This window comes from Triticum dicoccoides, chromosome 2B (assembly GCF_002162155.2).
Source record: "Triticum dicoccoides isolate Atlit2015 ecotype Zavitan chromosome 2B, WEW_v2.0, whole genome shotgun sequence".
In the NCBI taxonomy this organism is placed as follows: Eukaryota; Viridiplantae; Streptophyta; class Magnoliopsida; order Poales; family Poaceae; genus Triticum; species Triticum dicoccoides.
This window is the reverse complement of record NC_041383.1, coordinates 534,279,885-534,304,341: the sequence shown is the minus strand read 5'-3', so window position 1 is coordinate 534,304,341 and position 24,457 is coordinate 534,279,885.

Genomic DNA, 24,457 nt, shown 5'->3' with positions numbered 1-24,457 from the left:
GGGCGTGGTGCACCGTGGACGCGGCCTACGGCGCACTCGGGTGAGGTCATGGAGGGGAGAGGAGAGAGTTTTAGGAGGGGGCCGGCAGCTTGCCGTGTCCCAGACGCCGAGGCGGCCTCGTGAGACACGCTGGGAAGGACCGAGGTGGCCGGAGGCGGTTGGCAGGGGGCGGCTACAGTGCGGGAGCGCACTGTAGCGCGCTCCAGAGCACCCATATGGCTGTCCAGGCCATTTTCTATGCTTGTGGGCGCGCCCTTGCATGTCCAGTAGCATTTGGGGGGTGCTAAGGAAGGGATCTTGGCCTTGGATGCTTTGGGTGGCCAGTGGGTGAAGAGAGAGGAAGGAGAAGAGTGGAAATGGGGCTGTCCAGAATAGAAAATTGGTGGTTCCATCCCCTTGATCAATAAGCATTGACTTGAGATGAATGCCAGAGGTAGAGGGAGGTTAGGAGGAGGTGTGGTAAAGAGGAGAACTCATTTGTATTAGTGGAAGAGGCCCAAACACGGTTTTTATTTAAAGTGCAGAAGGTGTTTGCTGCTGGTTTGGGCAAGAAGATGAACTCCTCTTGTCATAAGGCTTGGCAGGGTCATATGGCATGAGAAAATAAGGGGTTTCACCAATATTGAGTTCATTTGGGCAAAGTTGCCAATGCAACTTTTGTAAACCCTAGAAATCAACAGAAATGGACTCTCCAAGATTTAGTCATGAAAATCTGTTCTCCTTGATGCACCACTTGGTGTAGTGTCATCATTTGAGGTTATGAACATGCCCACAAAAGTTGAGATCAAAAGGAGAAAGTTTCCAGTGTAGAGTTGCTCAAATTTGGTTCTGGACAGGGAGGGTTTTGGGGCACTTTGAGCAATATAACATTTTCTCCAACTTGTGCCATTTGGTCTAGATGAATTATTAGACCATTTGAGCATGTTCACAAGGTTTGAGAACATTTGGACATGTTTGGCAATGTAAAGTTGCTCAAACTTCAAAATGAACAGAAATGGTTTTGAGGGGATTTCATGGAGTTATACAATTCTCCATGACATGATACTTGTCAATATCATCAAACATGTCATATGTGACATGATAGAATTTTCTTGGAATTTTTGGAGAATATTTCCTTTGTAAATATTTCAAAAGCTTGAAATATCCAGAAAGGGTTTTTGAGGGATTTGACCAATATTTTGAACATGACCATGTGTTGAAACTCTTATATATGGACAATATATGTCCACTGAGTTTCTCTAGGCTTTTGTCAAATATTTTTGAAACAATAAAATAACTTTTCCCTATTAAAGACCATTTCTGGCCTTAAGAAAAAGCTTTTAAATAAAATAGGAAAATAACTTTTAAAATTATATTTTGTGGTTTCTGGGTATCCTATATCTAATAGGAGTCAAATATATTTTTGGAAAGATTTTTCATACCCCAAATCAAGTACTTGCAGTGCAAACCTCAACTCAAGGGTTTTTGAAAAACTAATTTTTGAAAATACTATTTGGCCAAATTATTTTTGCAAGAAAATTCTATATTGTACTATACACATTGTATGATCATTGGGCAGAAGTTTTGGATCAAGGAGAAGGAGTATAAGAGTTGGAGGATTTATTTTATTTTTAGAGCACTTGCAAACAACAGACAAAAACCAATCAAGGCAAGGTTCAAAACACTCAAAAGTTTTTGTCAAACCACATTTTATCATGATTGTTAGCTTAAGTGTAGTGTCATGAAAATCAGGGTTTGACAGTAGTTCACCTAGTGGAATCTCTACAAAGACTTATCTACTAGTAATAGCTAGCCCCCACTACTAGGAATTCTCTATCCTCTCCTTGAGCCACATCATCAAAATTGATGTAACTTTTAGATGAAGTAAATCAGTCCATAATAGCCATCTAATCTAGACGTTGAGAGGCTCAGCACTAAGCCACATGCAAGCATGCAGAAATACCGTGGCACATGCATGTGAGTGGGTTTTAAATCACATCAACATGTCTGCATGCAAGCATGCACCGGTAGCATGCTTGTAAGTGAGCTTTTAAGTCCCATTAACATGTCAAAAAGAAAAATATAATCCCATTATGCAGTAGGAGTTGGTTGATCTTTTTTCCTTACGTGGGATGATCTAAATGATGATGGGAGTTTATTTAGTTTGGCTACCACATTTGTCATGCGGTTATAGAGTTTTTTTAGTTCTATGAAATCAATAATTTTGCGCAGAGAGATATACCACTGTTCCGCGGCAACGCGCGGGGACTCACCTAGTAATATTTAGGAACGGAGGGAGTATGTAAAGAGTTATGTGTCGGACGATGATAGTGTGAGGTGGGCCATGTAATCACTGAGCCTGCGTGTTTTCACTACTCTTGCACTGCTCCGCTGTAAGAATGGAGAAAATTGTAATCTAGTAGTAGTAGTACCTCCTTTCGCCGAAAGCGTGGGACATCCAGCAGTCCTAGCACCTCAGTAATAAAGACCAATGCATCCTAGCATAGACCCAGCAGTAAGTTGGACGGACGAAGCAACCATCACTCTTGCGCCAGTGAGAGGTCGCGTCCGCTCTGCCCGGGCATGAATGCGGCACCGATTCTTTGGAGCGGCGCTGACCGTTTCGGGCGGGAAGCGCACGCGGGCGATGGAGGGGCTTTGGGTGGGCCAGGCTAGTTAGGAGCGGGCGTGGCAGCTGCCCGCATGTCCCTACCGGACACGCCCGGAAACGAGAGGATGCACCAACTCTCGCGGGTAAAATTGTACACTACACACCATCTCTCTGTAGGAGTAGGTCGATCTGTCGCACTCTCTAACACACACATGCTGTTAAACACACACACGCACACGCACACACCTTGGTCCCGTTGCACCTTCTAACTTGACTTATTACACCTAGACGGAGGGAGTAGTAAGTATACAAGATACGGTGGCACACTGACTTAAGTCGAATACAAGTGCCCAAAATTTGTGTGCATGTTATAATAAGGATTCACTTAAAATAGTACGTGAGCGAACAGAGGGATCAATTGGACAGTGTTCCCGAGCAGTAGCGAGATGTGTGAGGTAAGATACACCGCTGGCGCTTTTAATTTTTCTTATTAATTTGTTTGTTTCACCCTCTGACTAGTGGGACCCAACGTACTATGTGGAGAGAGGTAAGGTGACTAAGGCTGCATTATTTCTACACCACTGTGGATAGTCTTACCACCAAAGCCACATGACACGATTATGATTGAAATCCCAATGACTCCCACACACACAAAAAAACACGGCATGCTTGTCACACGAATGCAGGAATGTATAAAAGGTTATTTTCCTCTCGTTGAACATAACGGGAGGGTTGTGTGGCTAGTCTGTTTGCTCATCAAACTTGAGGTCTCGGGTTCGATAACTACACTTGAGCATAATTTTTGCCAGGAGGATTCTTTGACTGGTCAAAATGTTTTCTAGGGTTTGCACGCTTCACACTCTCTCTCAAGTATATATATACCCGCTGGAGCCTCACCGCTTGTAGTTGCTCTCTTCATGCTCTCTCGGCCTCTCCCGATAGAGCCTCAGCGCTTGTAGTTGCTCTCTTCACACTCTCTCAACCTCTCAAGATCTAAACAATACTTCATTGGCCTCTCTCTCCCCTCACTGCTGCTCCAAGAGCCGGCAGGATCCGTCCGCCGGGAAGGGAAGGAGGCTTAACACTGTCGCCGTCGGCGAGGGAGGGAATCCACTACCGGCGCAGCTGTTCACTTTCCACCCAGCGGTGGCGCGGGAGGGCCTCCGACCACTTCTTCTTCGCCGTCCCGTCACCCACCGAACCACGCCCCAAGAACCTTAAGGTATATTTTACTTACTCCACATGCATTGCTCTAGCTGCATGTATACCATGAATCTAGGACGTGGTTCAAAGAGGAAAGTAGTGGAGGAAAGTAGTGGGAAAAGTTGTAAATAGCATGAATCTAGGACGTGGTTCAAAGAGGAAATGAAGGGGGAAAGTTGTATAGCATGAATCTAGGATGTGGTTCAAAGAGGAAAGGAATGGGGGAAAGTAGTGGGGAAAGTTGTATCGCATAAATCTAGGATGTGGTTCAAAGAGGAAAGGAAGGGGCGAAAGTACTAGTTCAAAAAGGAAAGGAAGGGACAAGGCTGTAGAGTTTGAGCATGACTAGATTTGCTGCGCTCACATAGGAAAAGGTGTCTAAAGATAACAAAACTGGGACCAACACAAATATGCTCCTTGGTTGTTTGTTCTTTGTTGCAACAGACTCTGCATGACCATAGTACATCGGTAGACCCACATGGTGCTGGTGCATCCCCTGTCCCATGCAACTCATTAGCTGTTGTTAATCTAAGGCCCAGTTTGGTGAAAAACTCCCTAGTCCCTACCTGCTTGGTTCCAGGGACTAAACATGGACTAGAGGTTATTAAATGACATGCTAAAAGACCATGTTACCCCTAGTAATGAACTAATAGAAACAAGGTGCAATGCGTTGCAGGGGCAAATGTTGGAAAAAATCCCAAAAATACTCCCTCTGGGTCTTCTTTCTTTAGTCCCAAATGCCCACTTTTAGTCCCTAAAAGTCCCTCCTGTTTGGTTTAGATGGGACTGACACGGAGTTTTTTAGTCCCTACACCAATATGTCCCTGTAAACAAACACCCTCTAATAATGCCGCTGGAAAATTGATGCAATGCCACAGTTAAAAGCAAATTACATGTTTAATGAATTTTATTGTTATTATAATCTCTCTGTTAATATTGATCAATGCCACCGTTTGAGAAATGCTACTTTCTTGCTTTCTTTCCCATTTAGATAAGGTAGATGCTTCTTTTTGTTGGCTTCTGTCTCATCCACCGTTATTGACCACTAATTGTGTCCTTTGCACCTCTGTGTAAACAGGGTTATCTACTTCACCTCGTTGCCATTGTGACCTTTTGTTGCACTACACAAAACACTTTTGTTTTAAGAGTGTTTTGTGCAGTTCAACCAAAATGTCACACCGACAATGTTGCTTGATTGCTTGATCTTAGTGGAACTGCACAAGAGGAGATCTTACTTCCTATCCGTTAAGGAAAATTTGGTTCAGATCTTCTTCTTGTGAGTTGTTTGAATTCCGCATCATGAGAGGTCAGTACTAGCCTTCTTTCACATGATTCTGCAGTGTGCTTTCATATGCTGTGCTACTTGTACGATAATGTTGCTTGATTTTAGTGAACTGCACAAATGGATACAAGACTTCCAATCTGTATGTGCACCGTAATATCCCATTGAGGTAAGATAAGGATATTTCACAACTGCTGGCCTGTATTTTGCCACTTTCATTAGAAAATTAAGTTTAGTACTATACTTGTGCTCCCTAATTGACATGCCAAATCTTACATTAAAGGCGAAGGTTGTCTATTATTGAACCAAGTGATGAAGGGGAAGAACAAGCGGAAGAAAAACAAATTCAACTCCTGGTGCTGTAATGAAGCACTAGAACTGTGATGACACAAGTAATGATATAGTTTTGCATCTTAATTTATTGCTATGGCTGGAACGAGCAATTGTTTTGCCACTGATTTGATGCCATACGTAATTATCTCTACTTGTGCAAACAGGGATCTTCTTTGAAGATACCATATGTTTTAGTGGAACTGCACAAGAAGATGTTGGAAACATTAAACTAATCGAGGAGTATATAGTAAGCATGGTCACCCCCGTAGATAGCAACAGATGGTTCCGGAGAAGTGCTTCATCTGTATGCTTTGCACAATCAGCCTCCTGACAAAGGTTGGTACTCGCCCACTGATTTCATCCATATGATTGAGCTTTGTCATCTCTATTGGTGTTGTGCTACTGTTTAGATACTGTCATGAAAAAGTGGTATTGTCCTTGAGAAGTGCTTCATCTGTGCTGTTTTAAATATTTCCTTTCCTTTTTTTTCGAGCAAACAGGGATGCTAGCATTTAGTAGTCCTCTTGTCTTTGCACAACAGGATCATCTTCCTATAAAATAAGAATATGGAATACATGAAGTGACTAGTTCCGATTATGCCAGGATGAAGAAGCCCTGTCTATCTTCTCATCAGAAGGAGCAGTAGAAGGATGGTTACATTACTCCCCACAAGACCAAACTAACTTCAGCTCAGAAGGACTGAGAAATCTCCTTTTTTTTGCTGTGATGCGCGAGTACAATGTTCTTCTAGGATTCTTTCTGGTGAGCTCCATTTTTCTAAAAGTGTGCTCTACATGGACCATGTATGTGCCTGTTCAAACTGTCAATTCATAGTACAATTTGCTTTATACTAATCACTTTTTTGTATTTGTGCAAACAGGGGTGCTCAGCTTGATTTCAATGGGAACTGCACAAAATGTTCATGAATACATCGAATCATTCATTTCCACCACAAGAAAGGAGGTGCCCATAAGTTCAAGGCATTGCGACATATAAGGGCGAAATCATACAAGCTACGCATGAATTTGGTTGATTTTGGTGGAACTGCACAAAAAGAATAGCTAGTTTATTTAGCACGAGGTGCCATGTCAATGTACAAACTGATGGCAAACCCTGCCCATTCCATAATCGTAGGCATTTGATATTTTGGAATGGGAAAACCTTGTCAAATTTTGCTCATTGATTTTAGCAAGATATGCATTTGATATTTTAGAATGGGACGCCCTTTGCTGTCAGCAGCGTCGATCAATTTTTTCTTTATTCTTTAGTTGTGAAGTAAATATTGCCTCTGACATGTGAGTTGCTGAGATGCATAATCATCAATTGTTTTGAATGTTCTCTATGAATTGCCAGGCCTGTGTGTTTGATTGCAATGTACAGAAACACTAAAATGGTGCTCAAACTCTTTGTACTTCTTCTGTTCCTTTTTACTTCGCACATTGTAAAAGTGCATACTTTTTTGTATAAGATTGGTCAAAGTAGAGATACTTTGACTGCAGACAAAACTTGTATGCAGACTAGAAAGGACCGGAGGGAGTACATGTGAAACTGTTGCAAACGAGGTGATCACCCTGGGAATAATGCTAGTACGTATTGTTTTGCATGTTCATCCAATGCCAGTGATACAGAAATTCGAACTAATCGAAATAAATTCATTCATACACGGTCGGGTTTCATATAAACATGTCGGATTTCATTACATTTCATACATTCTTCAACTAAAAAGGGGTGCGCTGGAGGTATAATTAATTAACCGAAGCTACCCACTTGTGTCCCGCTGAGCCGAACAGAAGCTTCAGTGACTTAACTGCAGGTGCAGTTGCGTAACTGACATGTGGCCTGTTGGGCCAACGTGTCAGTCAGCCAACTGCACCAGCAGTTAAGTAGAAGCAGCGTTCTTCTCCAGTGCAACTCTCCGACCCCACGTCGCTGCCAGGAAGCTAACCGGCCGTCAATGGTCAACCCGCCTAGCTTGGCTTCAACCGCAGGGTAGCAGCGGTGGCCTTACTTGGACCCGAGCGGCGGCGACCTACCATGTTGTACTCTTCCTCGTTTTCTGTGTGGAGCAGCCTCGTTGGCAGCGGGGCGGGGCCTCGGCGGAGCCGGCGATGTCCTCTGTCTCGTTGCCGGCGGGCGGCGCCTCAGCGGAGAGGTGGAAATCCTCCCCCACGTTGCCGGCAGGGTGGGGCCTCGGCTGAGCCGGCGATGTCCTCTGCCTCGTTGTTGGCGGGGCGGGGCCTTGGTAGAGCCGGTGGTGTCCTCTGCCTCGTTGTTGGTGCCGCGGGGCCTCAATGGAGCAGGGCCTCGTCGATGCCAGCGGAGCAGGGACTCGTCGGAGCCGGCATTGTCCTCGGCCTCGTCCTCGATCTCACCAAACAGCGCCTCGCCCACTTCATCGCCCTCTTTGCTAGCCTCTTTGTAGGCGGCCATAGTCTCTGCCACCCGCATGCGGTACCGCCAGCGCTTGAGGCGGCCCTTGCGGGCAGAGCGGTACGAGTCGAGCAGTGCCTCCTGCTCCGCCCGCTCCGCGGCGATCTGCTCCTCCGCTTGCAGGTGCTCCTGGAGGAGATGGTGGTTGTAGGCGGCGTCGGCCTGCGGCTCCCGGAACTGCTCCTCACGCATCTGCCTCACCCTGTCCATATATTCGGCACGGGCCTCGCCAATGGTCATGGTGCAATGCACCGGCGAGGATGGCGCGGAGGAGGGGGGTTGGCGCCGGATCGTCGACTACCATGTTCTCCATTGGGATGTCGTCGTCCTCCGGCTGCCTGCCGGCCAGCCGGTCGGCAGCAATGACTGCCATCTCCTTGTGGTCCGTCGTCCGCCCGTCCTGAAGAGCGCTGGAGCGCGAGGAAGCCATAGTGGGCAGTAGTGGTGTGGACAGGAGAAAGGGAACGGATGTGGATGACTGCGGCTATGGCCGGCGCAGCAGTTTATATAGCAATTGTGGGCGGGCGAAGGGACAGACGTGTGGCACCGGAGTAGCCGTCTCGGCAACCGCATATCATTAATGTGTGCGGCAGATGGACAGACGGATGGCACTTGTGTCGTTTGAAGGCGGAGCAATCGCCTGCACCGGGAAGCGGGGTGGCCGGTGCTGACTGTTTCGGGCGGAAAGAGCACGCGGGCGAGGAGATGACTTTAGTTAGTGAGGATGACAATGGGGACCCACCAGGTCCATAGCCTCACGTATGCAAGTGCCTCCTTATTTTATATATATATATAACTATAATTTATTTTGCTTCCTCCTGGTTTCCTGACATCACGGTCCCACACCATTGTCAACCTATGTACTCCCTCCTTTCCGATTTATAGGGCTTATCTCAAAATTTTAGTTTTTCCATTTTATAAGGCTCAATTTGGTTGTTTTCCATCACATGTTCAGATTCCAAGGTGCATTAAATTATTGCATGCAAGTATTAAGAGAAAATTGACCAATGCATGTACTTTATGCATGCATGCATTGCAATTAATGCATTGATAAACATAATTTTTTGAGGATAACAAGAGCATTAATTAGGTGCTTTTGCAAAACTACAAAAAGTATCCACCACTCGCCATCTACCTTGATTGGTGAGATTTTTGAATTGAGCATTATAAACCGGAAAGGAGGGAGTAGTCAATAAACAAGAGAATTGCACAAGAAGCGGCCGACAGCTGGGACCAAGCAGCTCGAGCAGTATTTGTGTTTTTGAGGTGTGAGCACTGCAGAGTTTTTTGATCTTTACCCCAGATATTAATTTTTCTCCTCTGAACAACAATGAAAACATCGCTGCAGGTATTAACTGGGCAGGCTGTGGCCCGTCTAGCCCAGGCCAGATATTAATTTTTTTCAAGCTGAAAATGGCTAGCCCAGCTATACTTTTTTTTAGGAATACCCAGGCAAGGTCAAGTTGTTATTCTCCGCCCCGCTGGGCTGTAAATCTTTCCTAGGAGGGATGCATTAGGCTTAACAAGAAAATGGGCTTTAAGAAATAATAAATGGGATGTAATTATAAAAACTGGGTAGTAGCTATAAAAAAATGCACCAAACAGTGATTACTTTATAAAATATTATTTTTGGATATTGAAAATTTTAATTTCATTAATTGTTGCGAGTGCAATGTTTCGTTGGATTTTTACGTAATACTCCCTCCGTCCCACAATGTAAGACATTTTTTGACATTAGTGTAGTGTCAAAAAACGTCTTGCATTATGGGACGGAGGGAGTATAAATTTATATTGAAATTGTATTTAATCTGACTAGAAATTTTGGGATAAAAATATTCGGATCCCATCAAAATGTGGGAAATTTTATTGAATTCTGTTTTGAACGGTTGGTTGAAATGGGTTGTACTTTTAACAAACTGTAAATGGGCTGTAGTAAATTCCATTAGAATTCAAAAATGGGCTACACATTCTTACAAATCTCAAATGGGCTATAAGTTCTCTGCCACACACTTCTGGCCTTACTAAGTTGACGCGTCCCCTAAAAAAACAGAGTTGACGCGTATGCAAGGCTATGTCAACTTATAGTCAACACACGGTTCCTGCAGCAGTGGCCGTTGGATGTCCATCCAACGGATGCCGTGCTTCTTCTTCAATCTCGGATATTCTAGCTTCACCCGCCAAAAAAATGATTCCTCCCCCTGACATCTGGGGCGCACCGTTTCAGAAGCTGACCTATGGGCCTACTAAGTTGACATACCAAGGGCATTGTCAACTTAGTCAATATAAATGATTCTAGCTGTAGTGACCGTATGATGTCCATCCAACGGCCGTCATGCTTCTTCAACCTCTAGTCTTCTTGCTCCAGCCGCCCAAAGCAGCGCCGGTCGTGCCACCTGCTCCCGCCTCCCGTGGCCGGCTGTGCTGCCGCGGAGGCCTCACCGCCCCCTACTACTCCCACCGCTGGCCAGGCCATCCCTCCACTCACCCACACCCCCTGTTATTCTGCGGCGACGGCAGTGCAGCCGAACCAGTGAACCCTCATACTCCTCTCCGCGTGTGCATCCACTGCCGCGTCTTCCCCGGCTCCGCGTCATCCCCTTCCTAGGCCTCACGGTCGTCCACCGCCGTGGTGCTCTCGGCGCGGCATGGTCAACATGGTCAAGGAACGACTTCCATCGGACGTGGACTGTACATGGAGAGGCTGACAGCTGGGTCCACGGCAGCCGCAAGGAAGTGCCTCCTTATTACGCGCAAAATAATTAGTCCACCACCTGACAGTGGGGACCCACCGGACGGGCCACCGTATTTCGTGAAAAAATAATTTGCCCCCTGACTGCTGGGACCCACGAGCTACATATTCGCACGCAAGGAAGTGCGTCCGAAAAAAACGATTCTCCCCCCTGACTTCTAGGACCCACCAGCTACATCTTCGCACGCAAGGAAGTGCGTCCGAAAAAACGATTTGCCCCCCGACTGCTGGGACCCACCAGCTACACCTTCGCACGCAAGGAAGTGCATCCGGGCAAAAAAAAACAATTTGCCCCCCTGACTGATGGGACCTAGCAGCTACACCTTCGCACACAAGGAAGTGCGTTCGGGCAAAAAAAAACCAAAACGATTCGTCCCCTGACTGCTGGGATCCACCAGCTACATCTTCGCATGCAATGAAGTGCTTGACAGTCGGGACCCACCTGGTTGAAGCGTACGTAGCATTGTCATCCTGGTCGCGAACGTGTACGTACATACTAGTCGATGTAGAGGCGCGCATGTGTCGTAGTAGAGGCGCGCACGTAGCATGTACACGTACGTACAACGGCCAGGGTGCAAGAAAGAAAATACAACCACATATGTGTACATACGGGCGGGGTCTCGAACGGCTACTCGCGCATACGTACGGCGAGGGCTCGTGTTCATGGGGAGGCAACGGAATGCGTCGTGTTCATGGGGAGGCAACGGAATGCGTCATGTTCATCGGGAGGCAACGGAACGCGTGGGAGCCAACCGGCTGGGTTGGAACGGAATGCGTGGTCATGTTCATCGGGAGGGCTTGGACGGAACAGGCGATGGAAACGAGGCCTGGCATACCGCAAAATAGAGGAAACCGACCTCCTACGGTCGAAACGGGGGTCCTGTTGATCGGGAGGGGTGTGGCGTATCGCAAAACGGAGGAAACAGACCTCCTATGGTCGAAACGGGGGTTCTCTTGATCAGGAGGGGTGTGGCGTACCGCAAAACGGACGAAAGGGACCTCCTACGGTCGAAACGGGGGTCCTGTTCATCGGAAGGGGTGTGGCGTACCGCAAAACGGACGAAACGGACCTCCTATGGTTGAAACAGGGGTCCTGTTCATCGAGAGGGGTGTGGCGTACCACAAAATGGGACTCCACGAGATACTGTTCATCTCCATCGTCGACCTCCTCCAGCCTCCACGGTTTACCGTCGACCTCCTCCAGCCTCCACGGGCTCCTGTTCATCCAGCCTCCACCGCGTGCTACTCCACCTGCTACTGTTCAACCACCCCTCCACGGGCACCCCTCCACCGTCTACTGTTCATCCAGCCCTCCACACCATGGGGTCCTATTCAACCACCCCTCCACGGCCACCCCTCCACCATTTACTGTTCATCCAGCCCTCCACACCATGGGGTCCTGTTCATCCAAAGGCAACGCCATCACCCACTGTTCATCCAAACCCCCCCGCAACACTCACTGTTCATCCAATCGACCGGCTTCAGTTAGCAGCAGTAGCGAAGGAATCGCTCGATCGGGTTCAGTTAACAGCCATCGATCGATCGCTCGGGTTCAGTAACGCATAGCCTGCAGTGCAATCGCTCGGGTTCAGTTAGAGCCCAACGCCTTGCTCGGGTTCAGTTAGAGCCAACGCCTCACACGTGTATGAGAGAAACGCGCATCGCTCGGCCCCCGAGCTCCCACCGTAACTGGCAACTCCCTGAAATTTTCCTCCCCCTTGCTTCTACCATGGTTTTTCCGTCATGGACAGCCCAAAGAATGTCATGCAGCTGCATCTCCGGCCCGCCCAGGACGAAAAGCCTATTTTCTGTCATGATTTTTTGTCATAGAAGTAGGAGCCCACCACATCTATGATGATATCGGGTTTTGTCACAATTATCATCATAGAAGTGTCATATGTATGACAGAAAAAGAAATTCGTTTGGCCCAAAATGTCACGGATGTGTCTTTTTCTTGTAGTGGTGGTGCCACACGCCTTGGCTCGACGATGACGCCCTGCGTCGGAGGTGGTGGAGGAGCCCCGTGAGCCACGTCGACCGCGACAGGCGGCTGCTGAGGCAGTGAGCGGGCTGGTGTAGTGGAGCCCCCAGCCGCGCTGACGAGCTCAGCGATCTGCTCGAGCCATTCCTCATAGAAGTTGTCGACCGGGTGGTAGCGAAGGAGCTCTCGTGCCTTGAGCAGAGCGGCCTGCGTGCTCGCCGGGCCGTGACACGCGTGGGAGGATGAAGCTGCCGGGGTCAGTGACGGAGTGGCGGTGCACCCGTCGCGGCACACTGAAGGGTGCAGCAAAGAAGCTTGCTGCTCATGGCCGGCAGGGCCCATGGCGGCGTTGGCCACCGAAGACGGATCACAACGAGCACAACCATCTCCCGCCAAAGCCGTCTGAGCAAGGCGAGCAGCGACTGCGGCCTGGTGCTCGGCGCGAGCTTGGCGTGTGAGGGAGTCCTGGATTAGGGGGTGTCCGGATGGCCGGACTATGACCTTGGCCGGACTCCTGGACTATGAAGATACAAGATTGAAGACTTCGTCCCGTGTCCGGATGGGACTTTCCTTGGCGTGGAAGGCAAGCTTGGCGATACGGATATGTAGATCTCCTACCATTGTAACTGACTCTGTGTAACCCTAACCCTCTTCGGTGCCTATATAAACCGGAGGGTTTTAGTCCGTGGAACGAACAACAATAATACCATAGGCTAGCTTCTAGGGTTTAGCCTCTCTGATCTCATGGTAGATCTACTCTTGTACTACCCATATCATCAATATCAATCAAGCAGGAGTAGGGTTTTACCTCCATTGAGAGGCCCCAACGTGGGTAAAAACATCGTGTCCCTTGTCTCCTGTTACCATCCGCCTAGACGCACAGTTCGGGACTCCCTACCTGAGATCCACCGGTTTTGACACCGACGTTGGTGCTTTCATTGAGAGTTCCTTTGTGTCGTCATCTTTAGGCCCGATGGCTCCTCCGATCATCAACAGCGATGCGGTCCAGGGTGAGACTTTTCTCCCCGGACAGATCTTCGTATTCGGCAGATTTGCACTGCGGGCCAATTCGCTTGGCCATCTGGAGCAGATTGAAAGCTACGCCCCTGGCCATCAGGTCAGATTTGGAACTTTGAACAATACGACTGATGTCTGCGGAGACTTGATCTTCGACGGGTTCAAGCCACAGCCAAGCGCGCCGCACTGTCACGATGGGCATGATCTAGCTCTGCCACCGGACAGTGCCCTGGAGGCCGCACAAGTGTCCGCTCCGACCCTTAGCTCGGAGCCGACTGCGCCAATCAAGGACGGGTGGCTGGACACCGCCTTGGGGGCTGCTATCTCTACGGCGATTGAGCCGAACACCAACCCTGTCCTTTGCGAAGCTCGTGACTCCAAGGTGCCGGACTCCTCTCCGGACTCCGAACCTTCCATGCCCCTGCCAATCGAATCCGACTAGGTGCCGATCATGGAGTTCACTACCGCGGACATCTTTCAGCACTCGCCCTTTGGCGACATCCTGAATTCGCTAAAGTCTCTCTCTTTATCAGGAGAGCCCTGGCCAGATTATGGTCAGGAAGGTTGGGATGCGGACGACGAAGAAATTCAAAGCCCACCCACCACCCACTTTGTAGCCAATGTCGATGATTTAACCGACATGCTCGACTTCGACTGCGAAGACATCGACGGTATGGACGACGATGCAGGAGACGACCAAGAACCAGCGCCTACACGGCACTGGAAGGCCACCTCATCATACGACATATACATGGTGGACATCCCAAAGATGGGAATGGCGATGGAACAACGGAGGATGACCCCTCCAAGAAACAACCTAAGCGCCAGCGTCAGCGGTGCCGCTCTAAATCCCGCCACAGCAAAAACGGTGATTCCGGCACGGGAGACAATAACACCTTGGAAAGTGCCGAAGACAACCCCCTCCAGCAGGATTCAGCGCAGGAGGATGGAGAAGCCAGCCCTCATGAGAGAGCGGCAGACAGAGAGGTAGAGGACGATAATTACATGCCTCCCTCCGAAGACGAGGCAAGCCTCGACGATGGCAAATTTGTCATGCCCGAGGATCCTGTCGAACAGGAGCATTTCAAATGCAGGCTTATTGCCACGACAAGCAGCCTCAAGAAAAAGCAGCAACAACTTAGAGCTGACCAAGACTTGCTAGCTGACAGATGGACTGAAGTCCTTGCGGCCGAAGAGTATGAACTCGAACGCCCCTCCAAGATCTACCCAAAACGCAGGCTGCTACCCCGATTAGAGGAGGAAGCATCCAAACCTACATCACCAGCGCATGATGCGGCCGACCGGCCACCTCGTGGCCGCGACAAAGAGGCCTCTTGGCCCTCCACTCAAGCCGCACCCCAGCGTCACTCAAAAAGTACCAAGGCACGGGGAAATGCGCCAGACCTGCGAGATATATTGGAGGACAAGGCAAGTCAAACAAGATCGATCGACGGATCGTGTGGGCGCCTCACTACACGTGACGATAACAGTCATGCCGGAACCAGCAAATCCGGCTGAGCCGAACACAACAGACAAAGCTCATTTGAGCTACGTCGTGATATAGCCTAGTACAGGGGCACCGCACACCCACTATGCTTCACAGATGAAGTAATGGATCATCAAATCCCCGAGGGTTTCAAACCCGTAAACATCGAATCATACGATGGCACAACAGATCCTGCGGTATGGATCGATGACTACCTCCTTATATCCACATGGCCCGCGGTGATGATCTACACGCCATCAAATACCTCCTACTCAAGCTTAAAGGACCAGCTCGGCATTGGCTTAATAGCATGCCAGCGGAGTCAATTGGTTGTTGGGAAGACCTGGAAGCCGCATTCCTTGACAACTTCCAGGGCACCTATGTGCGACCACCAGACGCCGATGACCTAAGGCACATAATTCAGCAGCCAGAGGAATCGGCCAGACAATTCTGGACACGGTTCCTAACCAAGAAAAATCAAATCGTCGACTGTCCAGATGCAGAGGCCCTTGCAGCCTTCAAACATAACATCCGCGACGAGTGGCTTGCCCGGCACCTAGGACAGGAAAAGCCGAAATCCATGGAAGCCCTCACAACACTCATGACCCTCTTTTGCGTAGGACAGGACAGCTGGCTAGCTCGTAGTAACAACATGACCAAGAGCCCTGGTAATTCGGATACCAAGGACAGCAACGGCAGGTCGCGTCGCAACAAGCACAAGTGCCGCATTAACGGCGATAATGCTGAAGATACGGCAGTCAATGCCGGATTCAGAGGCTCTAAACCCGGTCAGCGGAAAAAGCCATTCAAAAGAAATACTCCGGGCCCGTCCAATTTGGACCGAATACTCGACCGCTCGTGCCAGATACATGGCACCCCCGAAAAACCAGCCAACCGCACCAACAGGGATTGTTGGGTGTTCAAGCAGGCAGGCAAGTTAAATGCCAAAAACAATGACAAGGGGCTGCATAGCGATGACGAGGAGGAGCCGCGGCCGCCGAACAATAGAGGAAAGAAGGGCTTCCCCCTACAAGTGCGAACGGTGAACATGATATACACAACCCACATTCCCAAAAGAGAGCGGAAGCGTGCACTAAGGGACGTATATGCGATGGAGCCAGTCGCCCCAAAGTTCAATCCGTGGTCCTCCTGTCCGATCACTTTTGATCGAAGGGACCACCCCACTAGCATCCGCCATGGAGGATTCGCTGCATTGGTTCTAGACCCAATCATTGACGGATTTCACCTCACTAGAGTCCTGATGGACGGCGGCAGCAGCCTAAACCTGCTTTATCAGGATACAGTGCGCAAAATGGGCATAGACCCCTCAAAGATTAAACCCACAAAGATGACCTTTAATGGCGTCATACTAGGTGTAGAGGCCAACTGTACAGGCTTAGTTACACTTGAAGTGGTCTTCGGATCCCCGGGTAACTTCTGAAGCGAGGAGTTAATCTTCGACATAGTCCCGTTCCGCAGCGGCTATCATGCACTGCTTGGATGAACCGCATTTGCAAAGTTCAATGCAGTGCCGCACTATGCATGCCTCAAGCTCAAGATGCCAGGCCCTCGAGGAGTCAGTACGGTCAACGGAAACACCGAACGCTCTCTTAGAACGGAGGAGCATACGGCGGCCCTCGCGGCGGAAGTACAAAGCAACCTCTCAAGGCAATCCTTGAGTCTAGCTATTAAACGTCCAGACACCGTCAAGCGCACCCAGAGTAACCTACAACAAGACCTCCTGGCACGTCCCGAGCACGCGTAGCAATGCGGTCCCAACCCCAGCCCTCGCGAAATTGCGAAACCGGTACTACACGTACATAATTACGCTCTGGAAATACCATGGGCATAGGGGGAGGGGCCCGAGCACGGCAGAATGTGGCTCAACCGCACCAAGGGCTGCCGATTGTGTCATTCTTTTTTTCTCTTACTTTCAGGACTCCTTTCTCAAGAAGCCCTGCCCGGCAGTAGAATCGCCGAACATACGATGCAACAGCCAGGGAAGCAGAAAGCTACGTCGAGTGTCCAGGTGGTCTCTATAACGAGCAGTATACTTGTTTCACATATTATCCCGCAGCTCGCCCCTGGAGGGGGACATGTCAAATAGTCCCTTCCATTGCTTATCGCACTATTTGTATCGTTCTGCTTTTACCGCAGCCTTTTTAAATAAACAATACATAGCTTCTGCCTATTATTGCATTCCGTTTTTTATCTATATATGTTCACTTATGACATGTTGCACCCGTAGACTTTGGTACGGCCAAATACACCAGGGGCTTAAGTACCCCAAAATATGGTGTGATAAGTCCGAACACTTTCACAAGTTCGGCACCCCGAACTTATAGCATTATATGCATCGGCTCCGAATCATGTCTTGGGTCAATAGTTGGGTTTGCCCGGCTCCCATGTTTTGGTACCTTACGTTCCGTTATATCGGCTAAGGTAGCGCTGGGAGAACCACTGCGATTGTGCCCCGCTAGAGCTGGGTTAAGCACCTCAGTGGAGAAAGCTAAAACTGACTGTCAAGATAGGGCAAGAGCCGGTCGCTGTTCGAGAGGTTTTCGAGTCCCTAAAGACTTATGCCGCTTAGAGCGAGGAGTCAGATTTGTCCGGCCCAGGCGTGGGTAGCGCCCCGAACTCGGTCCTCCGAATACCAGGGGCTTCACCGAAATTTAAAATTATAGAATTCTTTGGCTAAGTGAGAGTGTTCAAACATTATAGTCTGGTTGCCTCGTTTGTTGTGTTGAGCGCCTCCTTCGAAGGACCCAAGAATGGGAAAAAGAGCGCTCAAGTTTATCCCGAACACCCCAGCACTCATGGCATGGGGGCAGAAGCCGACGACTCGCCATCTCTCAAATTTAATAAACGGCCGCACAGAAGGTAATATTTTAAATTCACAAGCGTTCCTTAGCGCATATGAACAAGTTTCAGCGTACAGGATAACAAATGCGAGTTTACTCAAAAATTACATCTTTGGAGCATTCACCCGCTATAAGGCGGGCACCCTTCAGGACGCCCTCATAATACATCTCGGGCTTGCGATACTCCTTGCCCGGCGGTGGTCTGTCCGTCACAAGATTCTCAGCGTCCATCTTGCCCCAGTGCACTTTAGCACGGGCAAGGGCCCTACGGGCACCTTCGATGCAGACGGAGCGCTTGACGACGTCAATCCATGGACAGGCTTCCACCAGCCGCCTCACCAACCCGAAGTAGCTCCCAGGCATGGCTTCCTTAGGCCACATCCAAACTATGAGGCCCTTCATGGTCTGTTCGGCCACCTTATGGAGCTCGACCAGCTGCTTTAGCTGGTCGCTCAAGGGCACCGGGTGACCGGCCTCAGCATACTGATACCAGAACACCTTCTCCGTCAAACTCCCCTCCTCGGCTCGGTAGAACACAGCAGCATCGGACACACTACGGGGCAGATCTACGAATGCTCCTGGAGAGCTTCGGATTCGGGTAAGTAAAAGATAGTTCACTTTCACGTGCTTGCTTTGCATAAAGAATGCCTTACCTGCCGCTATCTTCTTCAATGCCTCAATTTCCTAGAGGGCTTTTTGGGCTTCGGCCTTAGCGGCTTTTGTGCTCTCAAGGGATGAGGCGAGCTCAGACTCTCGAGTCTTTGAGTCACGCTCCAAACTCTCGTGTTTTTTCACGAGAGCCTGGAGCTCTTGCCGTACATCCGCCACCCGCACCTCCTGCTTCTCTCACTCGGTGTGCTCCGCGGCTGCATTGCTTTCGGCCCTGGACACTGCTTCCTTCAGGGTCGCCACCTCGTTCGTGGCCCCTGTAATACTCACGTTATTCCTGTCATTTTTGGCAACCACATCTTTTATATACTTCCATATGGTATTACTTACATTCCCTGTCCTCGAGATGCTTTTTGGCAAGGCCGAGCTCGTTCTCGGACCGCTCGAGGCTCTGCTTCAATGCATTGACCTCCGTAGTCAGTGCGGCATAGGTCAGCAGCGCAACCTGCATTCCCATATTGACATACCTATGTTAGACTCCTGCGTACATCTTTTAGATCCTCAGTTCGTCTTTTCTTTCCGCACACAAAACTGAGCATCAGGGGCTACTGTCTATGTGGTAACATTTTTACATATCTTAAATACTTACCTCAAAGGCTGTTAGAAGGCTGGCACAGGCTTCAGTCAGCCCACTTTTGGCAGACTGAACTTTCTGGATCACCACACTCATAACAGTGCGGTGCTCCTCGTCGATGGAGGCGCCGTTAAGCGCCTCCAGCAAATTATCCGGTGCCTCCGGTTGGACGGAGGTCACCGGTGTCGCAGTCTTGCCCTTCTTACCAAGGGGCCGCCTGTCGGACTCCAGAACCACTGAAGGTTCCAGTGCGGAGTCCGGCCCAGGGCCGGACTTAGAGCCCTTTGGGGTTTTATCCCCCTTGCGCCTGGAATCCAGGAGGTTGCCTTGCGGCGCCTCCTGGACCACCTCCTCCTGGCTGGGCCCCTTTTGGGACCCCCACATCAGCGTCATCCGCAGTGCGGGGAGAGGAGGCAGCCGGAAGCGAGGTGCTATTCACGTCCGACGAATCCAGGGAGCCGCTCGTCGAAGCGTCGAGCCCGTCCTTGGGCGGGCTGCAGGGTTATATTTAGCGTTAGGGGATTCTGTGCGACAAATGAAATGCCATGAGTTATTCTGGTATCCGGACACTTACGATTTCGCCAGGGGCTTAGCCCTCGGTGGCCACTCCTGCTCGCCGTCATCGGTGTTGGTGGAGTAGTCCGGAGGGAGGGTCCTTCCCTTCTTGGACCCTCCGGCCTCCCCAGTTGTGGCGGCCTTCCTTTTCTTCTCTCCCCCCGCTGAGGGAGAGGCCTCTTTTTCCTCCTCCTCGTCTTCGCGGGAGGAGTCCGCCTCGGAGTCATCGGACGATGAGTCCGACAACACCTGGCGCCGGGAACTCCTTCGAGTTCCCATGGCCTTCTTCTCCGGCACCACGTGAGGTTCCGGAACCAGCAGCCCTGTCAATCGGGTGTCCGCTGGGTCTTCTAGCAAGGGAGCCGGACAGTCAATCTGCCCGGAAGTCTTCTGCCAGTCCTGTCAAAGGCAAGGGAGTTTAGATCCCGCATAGAGTCAAACTATGGAAAACAAGAGTCTCGTAAAGGGTAAAGTAGCTTACCTCGCTGGCTTGATGCTGCGAGCTGAATCTGCGGTCTTCGGTAGCGGATCCGGGGAGCCTCGGCGCCCTTGAACAGCACCTTCCAGGCATCTTCGTATGTAGTGTCGAAGAGCCTGCTCAAGGTTTGGTGTTGTGCCGGATCAAACTCCCACAAGCTGAAGGCCCGTTGTTGGCACGGGAGGATCCGACAGATGAGCATGACCTGGACTACGTTGACAAGCTTGAGGTTCTTGTTCACCAGGGTTTGGACGCAGGTTTGAAGTCCGGTCAGCTCTTCAGAATTACCCCACGTCAAGCCCGTCTCTTTCCAGGAGGTGAGCCATGTAGGGAAGCCAGATCGGAATTCGGGGGCTGCTGCCCATTTAGGGTCGCGCGGCTCGGTGATGTAGAACCACCCCAATTGCCACCCCTTGATGGTTTCCACAAAGGAGCCCCTGAGCCATGTGACATTGGGCATCTTGCCCACCATGGCACCTCCGCACTCCGCTTGGCGGCCGCCCACTACCTTCGTCTTGACATTAAAGGTCTTCAGCCATAAGCCGAAGTGGGGCTGGATGCAGAGGAAGGCCTCGCACACGACGATGAACGCCGAGATGTTGAGGATGAAATTCGGGGCCAGATCGTGGAAATCCAGGCCGTAGTAGAACATGAGCCCCCGGACAAATGGGTGAAGTGGAAAACCTAGTCCGCGGAGGAAATGGGTGAGGAACACCACCCTCTCATGGGGCCTGGGGGTGGGGATGAGCTGCCCCTTTTGGGGGAGCCGATGCGCGATATCGTTGGACAAGTATCCGGCCTTCCACAACTTTTTGATGTGCCCATCCGTGATGGAGGAGGCCATCCACTTGCCTCCCGCTCCGGACATGGCTGGAAAAGGTTGAGGTGGGATGTGCGGACTTGGGCGCTGGAGCTCGAGTGCGTGGAAATGGATGAGCAAAGGAGGAAGAAGGCATAGGTAAAAAGGTGGATCCATATCCTCTTATACGGGCGGACAAAGCTATGCGTCCCCACCAGCCTGGTAAAACTCGCTTATCTCCCAAGCGTCGTAATCAATGGTGCGGTTGGGTTACCCATGCCCGTATTGATGAGAATCCCGGAATAAGGGGACATGATCTCTGCTTTGACAAGACGTGCCGAGGAAACCGCCTCACTAAACGATTCGAATGAAGGCTTGGCCGTGGCATGATGTCATGCTGCGGAATACGTCAGCAAATTAGATTTTTCCAAATGTTATTCTCTCTATGGTGGTATGTGGAACTTATTTTGCAAAGCCAGACACTATCCTTGTGTTCAACATCTTCTATGAAGTATTCGGAGGAGGAACCCGCATTGCAATGCCGAAGACAATATGCGCGCCGGACTCGTCGTCGTTGAAGCCTGGTTCAGGGGCTACTGAGGGAGTCCTGGATTAGAGGGTGTCCGGATGGCCGTACTATGACCTTTGGCCGGACTCCTAGACTATGAAGATACAAGATTGAAGACTTTGTCCCGTGTCTGGATGGGACTTTCCTTGGTGTGGAAGGCAAGCTTGGCGATATGGATATGTAGATCTCCTACCATTGTAACCGACTCTGTGTAACCCTAACCCTCTTCGGTGCCTATATAAACCAGAGGGTTTTAGTCCGTAGGACGAACAACAACCATACCATAGGCTAGCTTCTAGGGTTTTATCCTCTCTGATCTCGTGGTAGATCTACTCTTGTACTACCCATATCATCAATATCAATCAAGAAGGAGTAGGGTTTTACCTCCATCGAGAGGGCCCAAACCTGGGTAAAAACATCGTGTCCCTTGTCTCCTGTTACCATTCGCCTAGACGCATAGTTCGGGACCCCCTACCCGAGATCCACCGGTTTTGACATCGACAGCGTGCGTCATCCATGGAGGTGTCGGAGTGACGGTGGATCGATCGACGGAAGAGGAGATCCGACGCACCCCTACCTGGCACGCCAAATGTCGGATTACGGGTTCCGCAAACCCTTGAAAGGTTCAAACTCTGGGGTACCTGCAGAGATTTCAACCTACCCAGCCTGCCTACTCGCAATCCTCCTAAGCCTAGCGCGACGGGCTCGAACAGACAAATGGAGACAACAGTTAATCCTGGTTCGGGCCACCTTGCGGTGTAATACCCTACTCCAGCGTTTTGGTGGATTGCCTCGAGGGGTTGAGGATGAACTAGTACAGTGGATGAACTGGCCTCAGGAGGTGAGGTGTTCTTGAGCTTAAGAGAGCTGGTGAGGTGGTCGGGTGAGAGTGGATCTCTTGCCCTTGCTCTGAACTTGATTCAGTCTCCCTCTAGGGTGGTTGCTAAATCCTATTTATAGTGGCCTTGGTCCTCTTCCCAAATGTTGGCGGGAAGGGATCCCACAACGGTCGGATTTGAAAGGGGACAAGTAGTACAGCTTATCCTGACGAAAGTTGTCTTCACGTGCGAAAAGCCCTTGGTCGTGATGCTGCGGTGGGCTCGGTGATGACCTCCGTCCTGCCGTCCTGGTGGTCCTGGTGTTGTTGCACCAGAATGGAAACCTTTGGTTGATTCCTTGGGACTCTGCGCCTGTGGTTGCCTCCCTTGCAACGAAGAGGAAACTGGCGCTTTGCGCCCGCTAGCGCCTCTCTGGCGCCCGCCTGGCCTTGGTCGTCATGGCTCACGTCAGCTGAGCCTTGTGAGGTGCACCTTGCATAGAACTCTCTGCCCCTTGGGAGCCAGCCTGAAGTGGTCGGTCCCCTCGGGGGTCATGGTGTCATCCTCCTCGCGAGGCTCGGCCCCTCGCGAGGGTCTTGAGTCGTTGATGCTGAAGCTGGGCCGTACCAGGCCATCGGGGAGCCATGCCGTGGGCCACAGGCAGGCAAGTTTGGATACCCCCATATCCAGAACACCGAGACAAGCACCTTGCTCAGGGTCTTGGAAGGCAGCGTCGGCTCCTGGAGCATCATGGAGTCCTCGGCGCCAGTGAAGGTCCACATCGGGCGGGAATGGCGCTGAAGCGGGGCGATGCGCCAACGGATGAATTCCTTCACCACCATTGGCACTGTCACCCCAGCGTCTGCAGCCTGTCCAGCCTCTTCCAGACGCGGGTAAGCCGACGGTCGACAAGCTTCACATGCCCGCAGTCGGAGCTGGGCTCTGCAGGCATCCGAGTGGTCAGAAGAAGGGGGTTACGCGTACTAGCATCTACGAACAACCACTGCTTCCGGAACCCCTTTGCATCAGGCGACAACTCCAAGTCAATCCCCAAGCAGGTAGTCGCCGCAACCGCTTCGAAGGTCATGCACCCCGAGCATTGGCGGGCGTCGACCAGACGGAGCAAGAAGAAGTGGCGAAATAGGGCCACGGAAGGAGCAATGCCGACCATGGCCTCGCAAAGGAAGGCGAAGACAACAAGGAGGATGATGGAGCGGGGATCTAGGTGCAACAGGTGGATCTGGTAGTGCGAGATTATGACATTGAAGAAATGAGAGAAAGGGGGATCAGGCCCGAGAAGAGAGCGCGAAGATAGATGGGAATCTCGGCGGCGCTCATATCATCCACAAGCCAAGACGCGGGCTAGGCGGCCGTCGCCTTCCACTTGTTGAAATTGGCTGCAAGAGCAGGGTGGACCTTGTTCAACCCCTCCCGATTGATCACCGTCGACTGCTCGAGGCCGGCTCCAAGGCCGGCGGGGGTCAAGCCGGGGCGCACAACCTTCCCTTCTTCTTCCTCTGCTGCGGAGCCATGGCGGAAGTTAGGAAGGGGGAGCGGCGCTAGCACCAGATCTGCGCGAGGGATTGCAAGCCTTGGACGAGAAGGAACAGAGGCCAAGCGTGACAATCTACAGGGGCGAACTGCTCTAGCAATGGGCAGCCGCCAGGCTTCGCGGATTTCAAGGCAGTGAGGGGAAGTGGAGATGCCCACGTCCCATCAATCACCACGTGTCGTTCAAGGCCGCAGGCGGTTAGGGCCCGTGACGCTATGCACTTGCCCCTTGGCTTCGCCTAGAATCCAAGTCCGTGCGTGCCTTGGTCCCGGGGCTACTATTGGCATTCTGGATACGGGGGTACCCAGACTTTCCTGCCTGCGGCCCACTGCGTGGTTCCATCGACGGCCTGGTACGGCCCAACTTCAGCATCAACAACTCAAGACCCTTGCGAGGGGCCAAGCCTCTCGTGAGGTGGGCGACACCAAGACCTCCAAGGGGGGTCGGCCTCCTCAAGCTGGCTCCCGAGGAGCGGAGACTTCTATGCAAGGTGCACCTCACGAGGCTTAGTT